The sequence below is a fragment of the Myxine glutinosa genome, chromosome 2, assembly GCF_964187855.1.
Source record: "Myxine glutinosa chromosome 2, kmMyxGlut1.1, whole genome shotgun sequence".
In the NCBI taxonomy this organism is placed as follows: Eukaryota; Metazoa; Chordata; class Myxini; order Myxiniformes; family Myxinidae; genus Myxine; species Myxine glutinosa.
In genome coordinates, this window is record NC_136262.1 from 153,980,726 (window position 1) to 154,000,916 (window position 20,191).

Consider the following 20,191-nt stretch of genomic DNA (forward strand, 5'->3'; position numbering starts at 1 on the left):
AGAATTTGTTATTAATAACACAAATTTTACTTTGTTGAACGTTTATGCCCCTTCAAATAGCACTGAGCGGCAACGCTTCTACGCTAGATTAGGGCCTTATATGAGGCAAATAGACCTGCACAGGTGTATTGTAATGGCAGGTGACTTTAACTGCACTCTACAACCAAACCTAGATAGGAACGGTGCGGAACCCCATCCCGGACCAGCTAAATTATTAGCAGAGATAATAAGGGATTTTAAGCTTCAGGATCTTTGGCGGCAACAAAATCCCACGACGCATCAATTTACCTGGAGCAAGATCACAAACAACCAAGTATCCCTAGCTAGGCTCGACCGGATCTATATAAATTCACCATTTTTTAATCTCTCCCCTACAACTGGAATTTTGCCTTCTGGTTTTTCAGATCACCATTTAATTACTGTGAATTACCATTCACATCTGTCCTTGAATCGCCATTCTTTCTGGAAGCTTAATGTCACCATCTTAGAAAACCCCTCCTTTAGGGCTGCTTTCAAAGACGTATGGTCTGTTCTATTAAATCAAAAACACCAGTTTACAGATCAGCGTTTGTGGTGGGACAACATAAAGGCCCAATGTAGAGGATTTTGTCAACAATTTTGTTTCCTAAGAACACAAGAGGAACGTAGAACAAAGGCTACTTTAGAAAAGGAAATTCTACAAATTCAAACAAATTTAAAAACTCACTCTTCTCCCCAACAAGAACTGAGACTGAAAGAAAAGAAAGCTTTCCTTAATACAATAATTGAGAACCAAACCCAAGGGGCATTAAAAAGATTACGGTTTCAGCAGCTCAATCTTTTGGACACGCCAACCCAATACTTCTTTGATTTTGAATCGAAGGCTCCTCACCCCCAAATTACTGCTCTAAAACGCCCTGACAATTCTGTCATCACTCACCCTGAAGGAATCAAGAGGGAAGCTAGACTCTTTTTCTCCAGCCTTTACAAAACAAAAGAAGTTGACCTAAATGGTGTCTCTCACTTATTTGACGGTGTTTCCACCTTAACCCCAGAGCAAAGGCAGAGCCTGGAGAAACCACTCACACTTGAGGAACTCTCCATCGCATTAAAGAGCCTTGGCAAAGGAAAATCACCTGGCATCGACGGTCTACCGTCAGAATTTTTCGAATCTTTCTGGGACTTAATTGGCCCTGAACTGCTATCAGTCTTCCAGGAAAGCCTCGAAAAGAAGGAACTCCCGCTGAGCTGCAGAAGAGCAGTACTTACCTTGCTTCCAAAGAAAGGCGACCCTTTACTCATCTCCCAGTGGAGGCCAATATCACTACTATGTACTGATTACAAGATCTTTTCCAAAGCTATTGCCTTACGTTTTTCACCCTTCCTAAAGAACATTGTAGACATGGACCAAACTTATTGTGTTCCTGGTCGTAATATCCATGACAGTATTTCTGTTATTCGCGATTTGATTGATGTTTGTGATATTCATCATGAAAGTGTTGGCCTTGTTTTCCTAGATCAGGAGAAGGCTTTTGATTACGTTTCGCATGAATACTTGTCCGAAGTCTAAAATCGATTTGGTTTTGGACCCTTTATTTTATCATGTATACATATGTGTTACTCAAACGTATCTGCCCTGCTAAACATAAATAATGAGCTTGTGCCCCCTTTTTGTATTAAAAGAGGTGTTAGGCAGGGCTGCCCACTGTCAGGTGCTTTGTACACCCTTTCCCTTGAACCCCTCTTAAACACGCTTCGAAAGTCTTTGACTGGTTTCACTGTGAGAGGTTTAAACCACACTATAAAGACTATTGCCTAGGCTGATGATATATGTGTGTGTATCAAAAACTCTGATGATATTGCTAAGATGATGCATGCTTTAGCACTTTTTAACAGAGCCTCGTCAGCAAAAATCAATTGGAAAAAGACTGAGGCACTGTGGCTCGAATCCCTTTCCCACCCCCCATTCTCCCCACCCCCCCCCCTTCACCCCCGCTTCTCCCCGCAAATATTGCTTGGAGAAGAGATGGGATCAAGTTTTTGGGAGTTTTTCTAGGTCCTGGAGATTTCATCAGGCATAACTGGGAAGGTTTGCCTGAACGCATTGAACTGCTTTTAATAAAATGGAAAGGCCTACTCCGCCAATTGTCATACCGTGGCAGAGTATTGGTCATAAACAACCTGGTTACCTCCATTCTGTGGCACAAGGTCTTGGCTCTACAACCACCTGCTGGGTTAATCGACGGAATACAGAAGAGCGTAACTCATTTCTTCTGGTCTGGAATGCATTGGCTACGACCGGAAAGATTAAATTTTCCGATACCTGAGGGTGGTCAAGGACTTGTCAATGTAAAATGCCGAATCATGGCTTTTCGTCTACACACGATATGGTCCATTTTGCACGAGCCTGTTGTGCTTTGGAGGCAACTTGCATGCTGCATTTTGGGTCGTTTTGAGAATTTCGGTCATGCTAAGGAGCTTTTCCTAATGGACTTGACAATGTTTGATCTCTCTTCACTCCCCTCTTTCTACCGAAGTTTGTTAAATGCATGGCAAGCTCTCAAAAGCCATCGGGATCATACTACGTACGAGAGATCCATGTTCTTCAACGAGCCACTGTTTTGCAACTCACTTTTTGAAGGTTTTGGAAGCAGCAGGGCCTCCATTCAAAAGTTTGTGGCTGCATCAATAACCAAAGTGTGCCACCTTAGAGACAATGCAAATGACAAGTGGCTAAGTGTTGCTGCTATTGCCTTGGCGACTGGCGTCAGATCATCTCGCCAACTAGACAGATGTCTAAGGGTGGTGCTTCGTGCCTACGGTACCTCCCAACCTTGGTTGGTTCGTCCTGTACCTCCCTCTGAGCCGAGCCTCTCTCCTTTCCCCAACCTTCTTTTGTCGGCCTCTGAAAACTTGGAGCCAATAAATTTTGGCCGTTCCTTTTCCTCTTCCAGTGGTAACCGCAAAACCTTATATTTCCAATGTTTAAAAGCTCTTTTCCCCTCCTTGTCTCCCCCAGCACCTTGCAAGTGGTCTGCAGTCCTGCCACACACTCCTCCTTTCTCCCAAACTGGGGATGGTATTATAAAAATCCTGTGCCAAAACGTGCTGGTGATCTCCAATGGAGAATCGCACATTGGATAATACCCACAAACTCTCTCATTCACCGCTTTTCACAAGCGACAAGTGATCAGTGTCCCTTTTGTGGACAGAGAGAAACCTTGCCCCATGCGTATATTCAATGCAGTCATTTAACTCCTCTCTTTGTTTTCTTGAAAGTGCTATTTGCACGTCTTTCCATTGATTTCAATTTTCCAATGTTTATTTTAGGGCCAAGTGGCCCCTTAAACATCCAAGCAACAATTCTTGCAAACTTCTTCATCTCCCAAGCAAAATTGGCAATTTACAAAACCAGAAAATCAAAGATAAAGAATGACTTGTACAGTACAGATACTGTAGCAATGCTCAGAGCTTTTTGCGAGAGCCGGATAAAACTTGATTTTTACTGTTATTCGCTTTCCAGCCAACTTGAACTTTTTGAAAGAATGTGGTGTGCAAAGGATTTTTGTGAAATATCTGAGGGTCATTTGGTGCTTTCTCTCTAGTCTTTATTAAATATCCTTCTGTGTTTTTTTGGTAGCTTAACGGTTTGTTGGTTTTGATTTCCCCAATGGTAAAATTGCATGTAACTGTTTTGTTTATTTTGTTTTGACTGTAAAAAAATCTTCATTTTATACTTTTGTAATAAAAGGACATAAAAGTCAAGTCTCTCTCTCTCTCTCTCTCTCTCGCCCCCTTCTGGATGGTTGTGAGTCGTGCGTAGGTGTGGTAATCATGGCGGCTGTGGGTGTTGAGCTGTGAGTACGGTGCTGTGTTGGTGGTCTTTCCTATCCTCCTTTCACTCCATTTGTGTCCTTGTACGTGGTTGTGAAGTTTTCTCTGTGTTCCCCTTCTGCTCTTGAGACAAGAGAGGGAGAGAGAGACAGCACGGTAACGGTTAGCCACCTGTATTAATTTATAACGTGGGTTGGTTATACCGTGCCGATTATTTATTTATTTAATTAATTTTGATTTGTTTGGTTAGTTTATTGCATTGTTACTGTTTAGTTTGTTTAGTTTATTGCCGATAAATGGCTAATAGGAATAGTCAAAGGACTGCTGATCGTGTTAGTGATGAGGTGTTATTGCGTAAGCACGGGCTGTGCCTTGTTCCGCCGGAAGACGTGCAAATGGACGATGTTCTACTTGCAATCGGGGATTTGATCGGGGTGAATAACATTCGTGCTGTGTCTCGAATGAACCACAAAGTGGTGGTTTTCGTGTCACAAGTTAGCCTTGCAGACATCGTGGTGCAGAACGGGTTAACGTTGGGGAACGACCAATTTGTTCCGGTATCGTCCATGGACACGCCGGCGGTTAAAGTTATTTTAAGTAACGTTTCGCCCTTTCTGAGGAATGAAGAAATCCTACGTAAATTAGGGGAGCATGGGACTGTCATCTCACGAATTATCACAGTCCCCCTGCGAACCAGGAACGGAAGGTTGAAGCATGTAGAGTCGTTTAGACGTTTCTGTTTCATCGTACTAAAGGATGAGGCGAAACAGCTGAACATATCGATAAATTTTAAAATAGGAGATCATGATTACCGGATCTTTGCAGCTACTGAGACCTTGATTTGCTATACATGTGGGGCATACGGACACACTCGGCAGTATTGTCCTGATGTGAGGAAGAGTTACGCCGCAGCAGCTGGGGCACCCCCCCCTGTAAATGACTTGAACGACCCTGTAGATGAGCCAGGTGTCGAAAAAAGGTCAACACCGGAATACCAGGGTGCGGGTGACAGTGGTGCTGGTGGAGAAGCCCATACGGTAATGGAGCAACCATATGTGGAGGAGAGGCTGCAACCTCAAGAACAAAGGGACTTCGAGGAGGTGAAGCTGATGGAGACCGAGTCGAGGAGAAACTTGAAACGCTCTCTTGCGAGCGATGAGAATGGCGGAAAAGGAAACAAAATGGTTCTCGTGCAGGCAGATGGTAATACAGACCAACCTGATGACCATGAGCAAAATGGTAATGCAATAGGTAGAGATGGGAATCTGCCCATTTCACAGGATGAAGAGAATCGAAGCATTACCGAGCATGTCACCGTGTGTGATGGTGGACAACCTGCACCATGCGACGAGCAGTTGAGGACCCTCATCTCAACGGAAGATGATGAGAAAGGGATTGATAAGTCGGTGGCAGACAACAACGATGGGGTAGTTGGTGCCATGCAGACGCAACAAAAATACCATGGTGACAATGACACAGATGAGGTGCCAGTACCTGACACACTACTAGGTGAGAGTGGGGTCGAGGCTGATGAGGAAGGATGCAGTCTTGCTGCCCTGAGTGAGTCTCAGAAGGAGCAGGTGAGGCAAGCAGAGGTGACAAAAGGGAAGGTCATTGATTTCTTAAACGAAACGTTTAGACAACGTCATGTCGTAATTAGAGATCATTTCCCTGATGTTCAAGCTTTCATTAAGGTTTCGAAACTTCTTTTACAGAAAAATGACCCCATGCTCTCGGAGCCTCAATTTCAACGTCTTCGTAAAGCAATAACAAAGGCGAATAAGGAATTGCAGGCGGAGGGTGAGCTACCACCTTAGAATGACAATGCGAGAAATACATATTGCCTCCCTGAACATCAATGGGGGATGTGCCCCCTTACGAAAAATTCAAGCAATCCAGGCAATGGAGAGGGTAAAAGCAGATGTCATTCTATTGCAAGAGACCCATGCCACAAACAATTTGGCAGCTGAATGGTGTAAACCTTTTAAAGGGCAATGGTGGCTGAGTGGGGTTTCCACACCCAAGGCTGGTGTTGCCATCGCCTTAAGTCCCAGGCTTCCCACTCAGAGTGTTATTTATAGGGAGGTCTATAAGGCACATTTGATAGCGGTGGAGTTCTACTGCAATACACAAAAGCTTATTATAGTAAATGTGTATGCACCAAGTGAACCTATAGAAAGAAGAACATTCTTTTCCACATTGCGGGACTTTGTAGAGGGACTGGATCCAGCTGCTCTCACCTGTATCGCAGGGGACTTTAACTGTACAATTGATCCTTCAGTTGACAGGAATGGACATGAACCCCACGGCGCTTCTGCAAAGGTGTTAGCGAGCCTCATCAAGAACTATTGTTTTGAGGATGTGTGGAGGTTGCAGCATCCAACTTCACGGGCCTACACATGGTGCAGATGTCATGATGGCGTCATATCAAGGGCAAGGCTGGACAGGATCTATATCAATAAGCCAATGCTGAATGTGGTGTCCACTACCCAAATACTCCCGACAGGGTTTTCAGATCATAATTTAGTGGCAATGTCCTTTAAATTACCCCTGACATCAGGAGGTAGCGCGTACTGGTCACTCAATACTCGGTTGTTAAGTGATAAGAAATTTAAAGATGCCTTCCGAACCGTGTGGGGGAAAATCCGGTCCTCTAAGCTTGAGCATGCCAACCTTCGCATATGGTGGGACCTTGCAAAGTGTCAAGTTAAAACGTTTTGTCAACAGTATAGTCTGTTTACTACTAAAATGCAAAGTCTCTCAATTGACTCATTAAAGGCCGAAATTGCAGAATTGGAACAGAATTGTAATGGGGCTGGGAAAGATTTGGGATATGATCAGTTACTATGGACAAAAAGGTCGTTACTGACCGAAATGGTGAGGCAGCGGGCAATGGGTACCTTGGTGCGTATGAGGATGAGTTACTTGACTTTGGATATGCCAAATAAGGACTTCTTTAGCTTGGAGAATTCGGTGAAAAACTCGCAGCAAATTCATAAGCTCTGTACTGCTAATGGGTCAACAGTTACCTCCCAACTGGAGATTAAAGCGGCCTTGAAAGCATTTTACTCTGACCTGTATTCTGCCCAGAGTATCAACAGTGAGGCGATACAGGAGCTGATTGCTGGGCTCCCAGAAGTCGAGGAGGACAAGCAGCACACACTGGAATCGTTAATTTCACCTGATGAACTTGAAGCAGCCATGCGAGGCTTGAAAGATGGTAAAGCCTCGGGGATTGACGGGCTGCCTGGAGAGTTTTATAAGACATTTTGGAATCTTGTGGGACCCGATCTGCTTGAAGTCCTTGACGAAAGCCTTCGTGCTGGAGAACTTCCTCTGTCCTGTAGAAGGGCAGTCGTATGCCTTTTGCCGAAGGCTGGGAACATTCAACTAATTGAGAACTGGCGACCTGTTTCCTTACTGTGTACTGACTACAAAATCTTGTCTTAAGTATTAGCGAATCGGCTGAAAGAGGTGATCAGCTCTGTCATACAGCCGGATCAAACCTACTGTGTTCCTGGACGGTCCATGCATGATAATCTGTTTCTGGTAAGAGATATTATTTCCTGTAAAAAGTATGTGCCTGCCAGTTTTGGGTTATTGTTTCTGGATCAAACAAAGGCTTTTGATCGTGTTGATCATGCATACTTGTTTTCGGTTCTTAAGGGGATGGGTTTTGGTGAAACCTTCACAGCATATGTTAAACTGTTATATACAAACACTTTCTGTATGTTGAAAGTAAATAATAACTTATGCTCCTGTTACGAATTCCGGGTCATTTCTTATTAATGGATATTATATTAAAGGTTGTTGTGGTTAAAAGGGTTAGGAACCCTTCTGGTAAAAATAAGACGAGAAACGGGATCGTAAACCGGAAGTGAAAAGGGAGACGAGGTCCGGGAGAAAGTGGCCATCTTCTTCTTCCTCACCGAGCTCCGACGCGCGCTGAGTCGATCTTGACCGGCTTTGGAACGCGGAGTTTGCAAAGCCCGTCTGGCGAGAGGAGTTACCTGCGTGGGGTAATTACCGGTTACGCGCCAAGTTGCCGTGGGTTCCTGCACGGAACCAAGCGTCCGGCACCGTTCGCCTCAACGTCTACAAGGACGCGTACGGGAGGCGCCTGGGGCCTCGCGCGCTTTGCGAGCCCCGAAGCCGCGATCACGAGCACCGACCTCGGCGGGCTGCCGAGGAGGTGTCCGCTACAACAGCCGTTCCCGGTACGGGACGTGCACGGTTGGAGTACGCCAGCCAGGGGTCCGTTCAACCGCCCGTGTGTGGAGAAGTCGACCTTCCCCTTGGTCTGGAGGGGCCCAGAGACATTGTGAGGGACAGTGACTATTGAGGGTCGTGAGTTGGGGCAAGGGGGGAAAATATATGAGATGGCCATCTTAGTAATATTGTTGATTGATTGTTGATTGTTGTTGATGGATTGAGAATATATTATTAATTAATCCGGATCCTTGGTGTGGGGTTGCTTATTGACCTGAATTGTTTGTGTCTTTCATATTGATTGCATTACAAAAGCGTATAAATCATATATCTTTCTGGCAGGGTTCCTCCCACGGTCCGGGGGGTCACCAAGACCAGGTAGTTACCAGGAGGACCACGTAACAGAATTGGGGGCTCGTCCGAGATATAAAATTGTATAAAATAATAAAATAATATTTTTATTAATTAAAATTTATTAAATAAGTATTAATTGGTAAATTTTGGAGAAATTGTGGTAAAGTCTTGGGTGAAGGTTAACAGGTGTTAACGATAGGCACCATGGCGTTTGTGGCACAGAACTTTGCGGTAACCCCGAGTGAGGCAGTTCCGAGCGTTACTAAAATCGGACCTCTTGAAATTGGCCAAACATTTTAACTTGGAGGTCCGAACTAATTTGAGGAAGGCAGAGTTGCAGACCGCGGTGATACAATCTATGGTGGGATTAGGAACATGGGACGACTTAGCCTGGGAGTGGCTACCCGAAGAACCAGAAGACGTGGAGCTCCGGAAACTGGAGTTGCATTTACGGAGCCAGGAACGGATCAAAGAAGAAGAAAGGAAAGCAGAAAAGGAAAGAGCAGAAGAAGAAAGGAAAGCAGAAAAGGAAAGATCAGAAGAGGAAAGGAAAGCAGCAGAGAGGAGAGAAGAGAAACAAGCAGAGGAAAGGAGAGTGGAACGAGAACTCCAGGAAAGGTTAGAAGGGAGAAAAGCAGAGGAGAGGAGAGCTGCAAGGGAACTCGAAGCAGAGGAGAGAAAAGCCGAAAGGGAATTAAAGGAACGTGACATGGCGCTTCAGCAAGAAATTAAATTCAAGGAGCTGGAGTTAATGAGAGAACGGGGAGAGGTACCACCCTTGCTGACTGTGCCGACACCTAGCCAGAAAACCTGGGATGTGGGCAGACATGTGAGGCTGGTTCCACCCTTCAGTGAAAGGGAAGTCGCTAAATTTTTTCCACACTTTGAGAAAGTGGCTCGACAGTTAAACTGGCCGGAGGAGGCCTGGACCATACTAGTGCAAAGTGTGCTGGTGGGTAAAGCTCAAGAGATTTATTCGGTGCTACCAATGGACCAATGTGCAGATTATGAGGTATTGAAGAAGCACATTCTCAAAGCGTATGAGTTGGTTCCTGAAGCTTACCGGCAAAAATTCAGGAATGCCAGGAAGAGGGAGAGTGAGACCCATGTGGAGTTTGCCAGAGTGAAAGAAAACATGTTTGATCGGTGGTGTGAGTCAAAAGGAGTCGGGAACGACTTCGAAGCATTGCGTGACTTGATCCTGGTGGAGGAATTTCAACAGTGTGTCCACGAGGACATCAAAGTGTACCTGCAGGAAAAGAAAGTACCGAAGTTGTGGGACGCAGCCACCATGGCAGATGATTATGCCTTAACACACCGGATAGGGGTCCACGAACCTAACTCCTCGCCTAGATTTCCGCAGGGGAGTTGTGGAACAGCAGGTGCGGAGAACGACAATACATGGCGGCGGCCTCGAGATGATTATGGGGACAACGCTGATACCCGAACTGTTCGAAATCAGAGGGTGACGGGCCCAACACAAACTTATTTTCCGGGGGGCCGGAGGCAGACCACGAGTTTTTCCTCCGGGCCTACTTGCGCTTTTTGCAAGAAACCTGGACACTTGATGTCCAGTTGTTACCTCATGAAAAGGGAAAAACCCAGAGCGGAGTCCGACTATTACAACTCCGAATGCGATGGCAAGCGTAAGAAATCGCCCACAGAAGAGTTACCAACCATTTATTTATGAGGGGTTTGTCTCACTCGAGGGAGACTTGACTAACCCAAGACCTGTTAGGGTATTGAGGGACACAGGAGCCCATCAATCCTTAATGCTTGAAGGCATTTTGCCATTGTCAAAGAGTACCGCAACTGGTGATAGTGTTCGGTTACAAGGGATCGGTGGCTGTGTTAGGGCCCCACTTCATGTCATCCATTTGGAATCCGATTTGGTGTCAGGACCGGTCACCGTCGGTTTACAAGCCACGCTTCCTGTAGAGGGAGTATCTGTGGTTATCGGGAATGATTTGGCCGGGGGGCAAATTTATGGTAACCCGAGGGTTGGTAAAGAGCACAGCAGGGAAAATAACACCACACCAGCTCGGGATGGTGACAAAAGTACCAAGTTATTTGTAGGGGGACTGAACTTCAAAACAGAGGAAGAAGTTCTGACCTCTGTCTTCAACAGATATGGGCCGCTGGTGGAAGTGCGGTTGGTAAAAGACAGGGAAATGCAACGGTCAAGAGGGTTCGGCTTTGTCACGTTTGCAAGCACAAAAGACGCCAGGGAGGCAGAGAAGAATTGGAATGGTAAGGAGTTGGAGGGTCGGACCATAACAGTAGGGAAGGCATTTCGTAGGCGTCGAGAGGTCTACAGAAGAAGACAACTTGGCGGTAGAGTTGGTGTTGGCAGCGGCCGATATTACTATGGAGGCTCCCAGAGTTACGGCATCTCCCGAAAGAATGATTGTCAGAGCACTGGCCGAGACGGAGACCGCCAGTCAGGTGACTGCTGGGACAAGGGGTCCCACCGTAACTGTTAGGAGTCCGGAGAAGTTGAAGCACTCTATATACGGCGGAGCCGCCGAGCCTGGGCTCCTACACGGCCTAACCGTGAACGCCACGTTCTTAAAGGCGTCCCGGTAGGGAACTTTCCTGCACGGACTAACCGTGAACTCCACGTTCGTCCATGTAATGAACTTTCCTCCCCGGACTAACCGTGAACTCCACATTCCTTAAGGCGTCCATGTCGTGAGTACTCAGCTGGGCCTCCCGAAAAAGTGCTATCGAGTTGTGTAACTTTGGGGCTTTGGTCACCACCCCTTAACCGTCATCCAAGAGAAACTAGAAGTTGTTGACGCTTGGTCCAGAGGGAATTACCTTTGGAATCTCTCGGGGGGTTTTGTGAAAGTTTGTTGCTTTATTTTTGAGATGTGATAATTGTGCCCGGGGGGAACTGATGATTTGGGGTGTGAGTTATTTTGGTTTGTTTATCAAAGTTGGCCTGCAAAGAAAGTTTTCGCGGTGTTCAAACTTTCTTTCTTGAAGGGGGGGAGTGTTACGAATTCCGGGTCATTTCTTATTAATGGATATTATATTAAAGGTTGTTGTGGTTAAAAGGGTTAGGAACCCTTCTGGTAAAAATAAGACGAGAAACGGGATCGTAAACCGGAAGAGAAAAGGGAGACGAGGTCCGGGAGAAAGTGGCCATTTTCTTCTTCCTCACCGAGCTCCGACGCACGCTGAGTCGATCTTGACCGGCTTTGGAACGCTGAGTTTGCAAAGCCCGTCTGGCGAGAGGAGTTACCTGCGCGGGGTAATTACCGGTTACGCGTCAAGTTGCCGTGGGTTCCTGCACGGAACCAAGCGTCCGGCACCGTTCGCCTCAATGTCTACAAGGACGCGTACGGGAGGCGCCTGGGGCCTCGCGCGCTTTGCGAGCCCCGAAGCCGCGATCACGAGCACCGACCTCGGCGGGCTGCCGAGGAGGTGTCTGCTACAACAGCCGTTCCCGGTACGGGACGTGCACGGTTGGAGTACGACAGCCAGGGGTCCGTTCAACCGCCCGTGTGCGGAGAAGTCGACCTTCCCCTTGGTCTGGAGGGGCCCAGAGACATTGTGAGGGACAGTGACTATTGAGGGTCGTGAGTGGGGCAAGGGGGGAAAATATATGAGATGGCCATCTTAGTAATATTGTTCATTGATTGTTGATTGTTGTTGATGGATTGAGAATATATTATTAATTAATCCGGATCCTTGGTGTGGGGTTGCTTATTGACCTGAATTGTTTGTGTCTTTCATATTGATTGCATTACGAAAGCGTATAAATCATATATCTTTCTGGCGGGGTTCCTCCCACGGTCCGGGGGGTCACCAAGACCAGGTAGTTACCGGGAGGACCACGTAACACTCCCCCTTTCCCTTTCGACGGGGTATCCGCCAAGGCTGTCCTCTCTCGGGACTGTTGTACACAATTGCCCTTGAACCACTTTTGGCATCTTTCAGGAAACGATTGCCTCAGGATATGGGGGTAGAGGGGTTAAAATTTGTCGTAACAGCTTATGCTGATGATGTTTGTGTTTTACTTAAAGGCCCAGGCAGTGTAGCTGCAGTACAGCAGTGCTTAAAAGACTTCTCTGCAGCCTCTTCTGGTGAAGTAAACTGGAGTAAAAGTGTAGCCTTGTGGTGTAGTTCAGGTAACCCCTCAGTCATATCACCACCATCACTCCCACAAAATCTGGTATGGAAAACAGACGGGGTCAAATATCTTGGAGTTTATCTTGGAAACCATGAAATGGAAATGAGGAATTTGGAAGGAGGTGTGGAACAAATCGCATACCGTTTAAAATCATGGAAAGGACTACTGCGGTCTCTTTCATACAGAGGCTGCGCTCTTGTTATCAATAACCTGATTGCAGCGAGATTGTGGCATAAAGTCATTACCCTGCAGCCACCCAAGGAGCTGATCCCTGCCATCCAGAGGAAGTTGATAGATTTTTTTTGGAGCGGCTACCACTGGCTGCGGCCCAGTATACTGTACCACCCTCGAAAGGAGGGGGGCCATGGAGTCATTGATGTCTCTGGTCGGCTTATAGCTTTTCGCCTGCAGTCTGTGCAGAGACTACTGTATGCAGAGGAGCTGCCCTGGCGCCCATTTGCACATTTTCTACTACAACAGGCTGGTGAACTGAACTATGATCGGCACCTTTTCTTGGTGGACCTTGATTGTGTCAGCAGTGCTTCACTTCCCGGTTTTTATCGGAGTTTGCTGGATGCATGGAAAGGCCTTGAGGTTAAACGTTGTCTTGAGGCATATAATTGTCATAATTTCCTCTAAGAACCTCTGTTCTATAACAGCTTTTTCCCATGTATTCCTCGTAGCCATGCTTTAATTCAAAAATTCATTAAAGGAGGCATAAGCAAAGTGAGTGATCTAAGGGATGCATCTGGAACCAAGTGGAGGTCTGCTGGGGTGGTGGCAACAGGTGTTTGTGTAGCGTCTGTTCGAGTTGTTCAACAAATCAAACATGTAGTCGTAAAAAAAATCAGGCAGCTAAACATTGGCTGGGAAGGCGCCGGAATTGTCGAAGATTTTTGGCTATCTTTCCCCGAAATCAAGGTGCTGCCCTCTGTCCAGTCCAATGATGATGGTTTTCCCTCTCCCTTTCACTTAGTAACTAAGGCTGGTGTCCTTAAACTCGTGAGGGGGAAAGAAGTCTCATCCCTGTCTGGAGCGATGCGTGTGGCCTTGTGGTCAGAACGGTTAGGGCCGGGGTTTCCCTCTACTCCACTGTGGCATAATATGTTTGTTCCACCCATCTATGGGTTCTTAGCGGATATCCAATGGAGGCTAACACATTAGGCTCTCCCCTCAAACACTTTTATCCACCATCTTAATGCCTCGGTGCCTGTAAATTGTCCCTTCTGCGAACAGGAGGATCTTTTTCATGCATATGTCCAGTGCAGGAGGTTAGCACCTCTATTTTCTGTGATTGCACACCTTTCTTATAAATTATCTTTCACTTTTACCTTGCATATGTTTATTTTTGGTGTACCCTTTACCTCCTCTTGTAAAAATGCTGGTGCCTTGATGAATTTCCTGATTGCCATTGCAAAATATGCAATTTATAAGTCAAGGAAAATTAAGATTGATAAATGTTATGGTCATGACGTCATTCCAATATTTAAAGGGCTGGTGTCAGCAAGATTAAGGCTGGAATTTGATCACCATATGAGTAACGAGAATGTTGAATTTTTTGAATGGAAATGGTGCACTCATGAGGCCTTGTGTGTGGTTCAGGACTCGAAACTCGTCATGATGTTTTAAGAATTGCATCAAGAGTGTGATGCTTTGGTTTTGTTGTACCTTTTTTTTTCTCTGCCCCTGCTTGTAAATACCCTCGCGGTATAGGTTGACATGCTTGTGCATTTTGTGGAAATAAACGGTGTTCAAATTCAAAATTCTCTCTCTCTCTCTCTCTCTCTCTCTCTCTCTCTCTCTCTCTCTCTCTCTCTATCTATCTATCTATCTATCTATCTATCTATCTATCTATCTATCTATCTATCTCTCTATCTCTCTATCTCTCTATCTCTCTATCTCTGTATCTCTGTCTCTCTCTCCACATGAAAGCTGCATGTTTTTATTATTATAGATAAACGGTCATATTGTAATTGCCTTTCATTGTTATCGACCTTCAATACCTCACAATGTAAATACCCTTCGAACAGCAGGCACTCAGTCCACGCTGTACTGTGGCCCGTGAGTTATCAGGGCGCAATAAGTGACGATTCGAAGCAGCCATTGTTATCTCAACAAGGGTAAAGTTACATGTTTACCAAACCTCTCTCAGGCTTCAGCGTTCGAGAGTGAGAATAACGAGCGGTGCATGGGGCAGTGCTAGATGATAAACGATGAAATGTTTGTGCGCCCGGCAGTTGCTGTGCCAGCTTGAGTCGAGGCCGGCACAGCAAACATGGATATTTTCTTTTGTTTTGAAAGACAATTAATCACTTCATGAAAAGAATGCAAGCGCTGCATAGTGACGACTTATTCTGTGAACCGTTAGCATGAGGGCACAGCAACATGGCGGTGGCTGAGCCAAATACATTCATATTTACGATGCACAACATCGGTGCAGAAATGATTGCATTTTCAAAAGTATCACAAAGGTATGGAGTTAAGGGATGAGGTGGCTGAAGGTTTGGGTCAATGCAAACACGAATATTTTATGAGGTATACTCAAAGCGAAAAAAATAAATATATATATATATATTCTTATTGAGGGAAGCCTTGGAATACTTTGCATGTAATGATTTAAATGAAACTCCTAACCTGTGATGTAAATGAACTAATGGGCTTTCTTAGTGGACTTAGTGTCCATGTGTTTTTGTTTTTTTTGTTTGTTTTTTAACCTCTCCCACCGTTGTACCGGAGTATCGTTGAGAGAGAGGAAGACAAATGATGAATTGCGAAAGATGATGAGAATAGAGCCTGTGATTGATGCTGTGAAGAGAAACAGGTTGAGATGGTTTGGTCATGTGTTGAGGAAGGATGAAAGTGACTGGTTGAGAAGAGTGATAGAAATGAATGTAGAAGGAAGTAGAGGACGGGGAAGACCGAGAAAGACTTGGCTAAAGACGGTGGAAGAAGACATGCGGGCAAGGGGGTTAACAAGGAGAGATGCAGAAAATAGGGCAAAATGGAGAAGATTGTCATGGGGACCGCAAGGCTAACCCCCGCTCTAACAGGGAAAATGGCCTTAAAATGCATGTTGTTGTTGTTGTCTCCCACCCCCCACCCCCTTTCCCACGCCTCCTCCCCCCAAACCCTCTCCCTCCCACAGATCTCCTGATGTCCCTGCTCTCAAATGATGTACTTGTGTGCTTCCCCCTCTCTCCCCATTTGGTCTCCCGCTCCCTTCATTTCATCTTGTGTCCGTTTTGTTTTTTTCATTCATGTTAGCTCTTACACGAGCCTTGATCTTGTATCCCAAAAAAAAGGGTTATGATGTCACATGGTGAGTTAGCTGGCTTCTTTGAGAGGGTTGCACATTGTGATGTCATCCAAGGAACCTCAAGTTATTTATTTAATGAGGCCAAAACAAAAACGAATATTTGTGTGCGCCATTTTGTTTCCATCAACCGTTCATTGAATGAGCACACAAAAGCTAATCATTCTTTTTAAAACGACAGAATGCTTTGCCAATAGATGCAGCAATCGATCAGATAAGCGTTTCAAAATTGTATAGATTCCCTGCAGATGCCGGAAGGAAAAAAAAATTGGGAAAACAAAGTTTGAGATGCAATTATGGAAACAGACATCAGGGTGGTTTCTGTGCCAGGTAAGTTGTAGTCCTGTTTGTGTACATTCATGTGTGGTGCTGTAATCGTATCGTAGTTGGCAGTTCGGTATAACTCGGAAACAGACATAAATCAACATGGAAACATCTATCGATGATTAATTTATGACATAATAAAAACATCCTGCCAAAATTGCTTACAAGTAAAGACATCACTACTGTGTCTGTAACCTAGTTTGTTTATATATATACAGTCATGTGAAAAAGTAAGTACACCCCATGTAAAGTTTTGACTTTTTCCAACACATTTCAACATACAGCTATTTGATCTTCATTTCAACAATATTGACAGATAAAGGTGATATAATATAACAGATATCATGAAACATTTACATTTTGTAGTCCATTGTATAATTTAAATAAACATAAATGCAAATTTCGCATGTGGAAAAAGTAAGTACACCCCTACATTTATCACTACTTCAAATACCTAAAATTAGAATCAGGTGCACCAGCTCAGGTGCAAATGATCAGAACATCATCAGAGAGGATCTTGGAGGAACCTGTCTTATTTAAACCTCAGACATTTAGTTTGGTTTGCTCTTTGTTGTTGAAGTGTGTGGCGTCACCATGCCTAGATCAAAAGAGCTCTCTGAGGCCTTCAAAAAGAAGGTTATAGATGCCTACGAGTCTGGGAAGGGATTTAGAAAGATCTCCAAACAATTTGAAATCAATCATTCGACTGTCCGGAAGATCATCTACAAGTGGAGAAGATTCCATACAACTGCCAACTTGTTCAGGCCAGGCCGCCCCAGCAAGTTCAGCCCGAGAGCAGACCGCAAGATGCTGAAAGAAGTCTCGAAGAACCCCAGAATGTCATCACGGGACCGACAGGTAGCTCTTGCCACTGTTGATGTCAAAGTGCACGGGTCTACCAATAGAAAGAGGCTGCACAAATTTGATCTACATGGGAGGTGTGCCAGGAGGAAGCCTTTGCCCTCAGAAAGAACATCAGGGCAAGACTAAAGTTTGCCAATGAACACCTTCGGCAAAGACCAGCACTTCTGGAACAATGTCCTCTGGACAGATGAGTCAAAGGTAGAGCTATTTGGCCACAGTACCAGAAGACATGTTTGGCGAAAGCCAAAGACAGCATTTGACCACAAGAACCTAATACCAACTGTAAAGAATGGTGGTGGAAATATTATGGTTTGGGGCAGCTTTGCTGCATCAGGGCCTGGGCAGCTCACCATCATAGAATCCACTATGAATTCTTCATTGTAGCAGAGGGTGCTTGAGGATAATGTGAGGCCATCTGTCGGAAAGTTGAAGCTCAACTGAAGGTGGACCTTGCAACATGACAATGACCCTAAACATACCAGTAAATCCACCAAGGAATGGCTGAAAAGAAAGAAATGGAGGGTTCTGGAATGGCCAAGTCAAAGCACGGATCTAAATCCCATTGAAATGTTGTGGGGGGATTTGAAACGAGCTGTGCATGCAAGAAACCCCTCAAACATCGCACAGCTGAAAGAATTCTGCATGGAGGAGTCGGCAAAAATTTCTCCCAGTCGATGTCAGAGACTGGTAGACAGTTATAAGAAACGCCTACTTGAGGTTGTTTCTGCCAAAGGGGGCAATACCACCTATTAGAGCCAAGGGTGTACTTACTTTTTCCACATGCGAAATTTGCATTTATGTTTATTTAAATTATACAATGGACTACAAAATGTAAATGTTTCATGATATTTGTTATACTAGGGCATGCCCGTACTATATATATATCTAAAATTATATCCCCCCCCTCTATTTACATGAAATGGTTTGGTCCATTCGCCTAGGACGTGCCCGTACGTGGGTGCCCGTTCCTTGCCAAAAAAAAAAAAAAAAAATGTCTTCGCCCATGCATGCATGGGCGTGCCCATGGGCCCATGGGCGTGCCCGTAAGTGCGTGATGTGACCGTACAATGAATGTATCGTCCCGACGCCGCAGCTCGGATGGCGCTGCAGTTAATCGGGCCTGTATCGGCAGAGTTATTATAAACGTGTACTACAATCGATCGTACCTTACAGCGTCTGCTCGCCACGTTCAGCATCAGTACGTCGTCACTATGACTATCCGTAAGTCCGGAAGTGACGTCCTCATTTGACTGTCCGGAAGGTCGCATATCGCAGTTACGATGAATCGCAAATTAGTTTTAAAACATAGTTTAACGCCAACATAGTTTGCCAACGTGAAATAAATGAATACGCTCTCAAATGTGCCGTCCGAGGCAGAGTCTGTTCGGCACGTTCGGCACACGTGATAGCTCGCTGCTCTCTGATTGGTTGAATCGTTTTTTGGACATAGCTCGGTAACTACTTCTCCGATTAATATGAAACCTTGAAAAGGCACATCCTCAGGTCCCCAGCAATATACCTGGCAAGTTTAAAGTATATCGGACCCGTGGTTGTCGAGAAACAGCGGTCACAGACACACAGACATACACACAGACAAACACACACACAGAGATTACTGGAATTATAGATAGATTATATCACCTTTATCTATCAATATTGTTGAAACTAGGGCATGCCCGTACTATATATAAGCTAGGACGTGCCCGTACGTGGGTGCCCGTTCCTTGCCAAAAAAAAAAAAAAAAAAAATTTGTGTAGGGGTGTGTGTGTGTAAACATCCTAGGGCGTGCCCGTACGTGGGTGCAAAAAAACATGCGTGCAAACAACAACAAAAAAAAACTTTGAAACCACGTGGCAGTAACGACCACAGAACCCCCCCCCCCCCCCTCTATTTACATGAATGGTTTGGTCCATTCGCAACGACCACAGAACCCCCCCCTCTATTTACATGCAATGGTTTGGTCCATTCGCAACGCCAAAGCGAACGGCGAACGGCTAAATCGCCATAGCTCGGTAAGTACTTGTCCGATTAATTTCAAACCTTGAAAAGGCACATCCTCGGGTCCCCAGCAATATACCTGGCAAGTTTCAAGTATATCGGACCCGTGGTTGTCGAGAAACAGCGGTCACAGACAAACACACACACACACAGACACACACACACACACACACACACACACACACACACACACACACACAGAGATTGCTGGAATTATAGATAGACTAGGGCATGCCCGTACTATATATAAGCTAGGACGTGCCCGTACGTGGGTGCCCGTTCCTTGCCAAAAAAAAAAAAAAAAAAAAAATTTGTGTAGGGGTGTGTGTGTGTAAACATCCTAGGGCGTGCCCGTACGTGGGTGCAAAAAAACATGCGTGCAAACAACAACAACAAAAAAAAACTTTGAAACCACGTGGCAGTAACGACCACAGAACCCCCCCCCCCCTCTATTTACATGAATGGTTTGGTCCATTCGCAACGACCACAGAACCCCCCCCTCTATTTACATGCAATGGTTTGGTCCAAAGCGAACGGCTTGCAGTGTTTGGTAAAGAAATCGCCATAGCTCGGTAAGTACTTGTCCGATTAATATGAAACCTTGAAAAGGCACATCCTCGGGTCCCCAGCAATATACCTGGCAAGTTTCAAGTATATCGGACCCGTGGTTGTCGAGAAACAGCGGTCACAGACAAACAAACACACACACACACAGACACACACACACACACACACACACACACACACACAGAGATTAGTGGAATTATAGATAGATGAAGATCAAATAGCTGTATGTTGAAATGTGTTGGAAAAAGTCAAAACTTTACATGGGTGTACTTACTTTTTCACGTGACTGTGTATATATATATATATATATATATATATATATATATATATATATATATATATATATATATATATATACATATATATATATATATATATATATATATATGTATATATATATATATATATGTATATATTATACAAGATCGAGGCTCGTGAAAGAGCTAACATTAATCACACAAAAAAATCAAACAGACACATAAAACATATAATAAGGGGAGCGGTAGACAAGATGGGGAGAGAAGGGGAAGCCCACAAACACAACATTTGAGAGCAGGGACATCGAGAGATCTGTGGGAGGGAGAGGGCTTGGGAGGAGGAGGCGTGTGAA